General features: G+C 41.1%; 1 protein-coding gene across 1 annotated transcript in view; it reads left to right on the forward strand.

Moving 5' to 3' along the window:
• The window catches only part of LOC104858384 (zinc finger protein 709), a 27,722-nt gene that overhangs the window by 769 nt on the left and 23,455 nt on the right, over positions 1 to 3,498 (forward strand). The window lies entirely within an intron of this gene.

Genomic DNA, 3,498 nt, shown 5'->3' on the forward strand with positions numbered 1-3,498 from the left:
AGAGTGGGCGTTGTGGGGCGACCCCGATTCCGGTGGGGAGTCGAGGGGGGACTGGTGTCGGGGGTCCCTGGTGCCCTTTCCCCCAGCAGGCCCGCGGACCCCTCCGTGTTACAAAAATCCGCGATGAGGGTCCCCGAGCCACGGCTTAGCTAGCTCCTGAGGCCAGCGAGGAGAGTAAATCGTCCACATTCCAGTAGATGCCTAACCCAGAATTTAAAGGAAAATCAGTTTCCGTTGCTGAAAGCAGTCTCCTAGCTTTTGCAGCTCCCCACCCCCGTGTCCTGCTGATCTTCCCTCCTCTACACATAAGGTAAACGGAAGGTTTTTGCTGAGTCCTGTGCTGACCTGGTTTCTCAGGGATCTGCCTTCCTTCAAGGCTGAGTTCCCCCTGGTACTAGAAGGCAGACTTATATTCCTGTAGGTGAATCCTGTTACTTTTGAGGAACTGCCCTCAAAAGACTCAGATAAGCTTGGCCACTGTGTTCCTGTAAATAAAATTGAGGACATCTTGAAACTCCTGATACATGGCTCTCGAGGCTAAACTGTGAAACTGTCCCTGAGTAAAAACAAAAACAAAGTCTTTGTTCCTTTCCATGTGCAACCCTCCAGAAAATGTATATAGGCTGAAAAATGTATTTGAGGCTTCAACTGCTTTTAAACACAAGTCCACATAAATGCCGTCCACTTGATGAATCCCCCTGCCTGCCAGTGGTCTCTCCTGTGTCTTTTATCCCGCAGCATGACTACATTGTCAAACTCAGAATAGGTGTTGATTCATTTCATGAGAATTGAAAGAATCACCAGGCAGTGATGCACACCTGTAATCCCAGCACTTGGGAGGCCGAGGCAGAAGGTTCCTGGTGAGTCCAGCCTGGGGTACATAGTGAGTTCAAGCTTGGCCTAAAATGTAGTGTGATCCTAGGTTAGCAACAAGAAGACCACCACCAACAACAACAACAAAAAGAATACCTGAACAACCCCACCACTAAAAAAAAAACAGAAGACAAAAAAGAAAAAAAGAAGGGCTGGAAATGTAGCTCCATGGTGCCATGTCTCCCTGGCAATTCCATGGTCCTAAGTTAGATTCTCGTACCAAAGAAAAAAGAAATGTTCAATATTGCTGGCAGTGTAATTCAGTGGTAGAGTGCTTGCCAAGTATGGAATGAACACCTATGTTACATACATAGCAATGCCAAACAAAAACAAAAACATTTATGATTTAGTTGCCCTCTACTAATTGAGAGAACCCTTAAATGAGGCCTTCCCATAGAGTTTGGAGTAATGAGAGACAGGGAAGGGATGGGAACATGTTGGCAAGAGCAGGAGAAAGTGTTCCTGTTACGGACTTCCAGACGGAGCTGCTTCTCACACTGTTACATAAAGTGTGAGAATCATTGAACTCAGGCATATACCCAGACGTGTGATTTGGTAGGAGTGGAAAAGGAAAGGTGCAGCATGTCAAGAAATTGCTATAGACCTTGAACAATAGACACTGTTTTAAGAGTTGAAAAGCAAATTGAAGTGGACTGCATATTAAAGGAATGTAGTAGTAGCCAAGCCTGAAATGTGAGTTCCGCAGCCATCTGAGTGGTTAGTGCTAAAGGAATTTTCTGTGCAGGGAGGAGAAAGTGGGAGAGGAGGGATGGTGATGATGGTTATATCCAAGCCTATGAGGGAAGAGGGTCGTCCCCTGAGGTTAGATTCAGTGTGACAATAAAGGATTGTTGTGTCCTGCCTCAGTCTGAGAATGGGTCAGATGTCACAAGCAGCAAGGAAGGAGAAGACAGTAAAATTTAGATAAATTTAGTAAACATTTATCTAAGGAAAATTTTTAAAAGATACATAACGTCATCTTCTACTGATCAGGTAACCTAACCAAATTACTTTGTTTTATGAGACTGGGTGCCTCTATGTAGTTCAGGCTGGATGTGAACTTACTATGTAGACCAAGTTTGCCTCCAACTTGTGCCAATTATCCTGACTCTGCCTCCTAAGTATTGAGACTAGAGGTGTGTGCTAACATGCTCATTCCTAATTATTTTTGAGGAAAAGATTGAAATTAGGAAACTGTCAGAGGTTGTATGGCTAAAAACTTGGTGGGTATCATCATCTAAGTGTGATGGAAAGGGATTTCTCTAGGATACAACAGATTTTAGGTGTGGTTGTTTTTATTGTACAGAAGATTGAACTTGGGACTTGTTCTCTGAACTACATTCTCCACACCTTTTCATATTTTGGGTTTTTGTTGTTGTTTGGGTTTTTTTTTTCTTTCTTTTTTTCTTTTTTTTTGGTACTGGGGATCGAACTCAGTATATTGTGCTTGCCATGCAATGCGCAGCACCACTGAGCTAAATCCCTGACCCTACTTTTAATATTTTAAAATTTTGAGAGCAAGTCTCACTATGTTAGCCAGGTTGCAGCAAACTTTAGATCTTGTTTCATCTTCTTCACCTGCTGAGATGACAGGTCCTGGCCCCCATGCCTGGCTAAGATGGGGGCTCCTTAATCACTGCTATTATCTGGGATTATTGTGCTTGGTTAAATGAAACTTCAGTGAGGCATAGCGCTGCCCACCATTCCTCTCAGCGCCTTACAACACTGAGGCAGAATTATTGCAATAGTAAGGCCAAGCTGGACAATGGAATAAGACCCAGATCAACATAAAGTAAAAATCACTGGGGCTGTGTCTCTGATCTAAAGTAACTTGTAACAAGTGCAAAGCCCTGAATTCAGTTTAGTACTGAAGCATAAACCAAAAAGTGATAAGTACTTAGTGAAAAATTTATTTGATTTGGAATTTTATACTGTTTGTACAGTAGCAGGCTATGGTATAATACTTGCTCAAGATGTTGGACAGCCACAATGAATCCCTGATGTGTCAAGACAGGATACAAAGTGAAAACATTCACAGTACCTGCCAGGAGCAGTAATTCCTGTCTCAAATTCCAAATGTTTTCAAATTTGATAAATTTATTGATTTGAATTGATGCTCATTTCTATTTCTCCTGTCTTTTATGACTTCTTTTTTTCCCCTTTTCTGTTTAAGCCTTTCTGTGATTTGGTTGCTCATATTATATGTTCATATTTGAAGGAAGGATAGTTTTTACTTAAGATATTTTCTCTTCTGGTTATCACTTGTAGAGAATGAAATACTTTCTATAATTTTTAATCTGCGGGTCAGTTTTATGAAGGATATTCTTTGAGGAACAGAAGTCATGTTACTCTTTTTGTATCCTTTTATAGTTACTTAACATTTGTGCCTTTACATATTTATATCTGAAGATTTTTCTGCTCTTACCAGATGAGAAACTGATTTTGTCATACTTTCTTGCATGCATTACAGCTTCTTATTTTGTACTTTTGCCTTATATCTGCCTGGAGTGGACCTGTGAAAGTTTGTAATGAAAAATCTTCTTACTTGGCCCATAAAATGTACACTTTACCACCGTAAATGTGTGATCAATCACCTGTCCTTTTTTTTTTTTTTTTTTTTTGTTA

Source organism: Fukomys damarensis, unplaced genomic scaffold, assembly GCF_012274545.1.
Source record: "Fukomys damarensis isolate Sample0158 unplaced genomic scaffold, DMR_v1.0_HiC HiC_scaffold_23, whole genome shotgun sequence".
Taxonomy (NCBI): domain Eukaryota; kingdom Metazoa; phylum Chordata; class Mammalia; order Rodentia; family Bathyergidae; genus Fukomys; species Fukomys damarensis.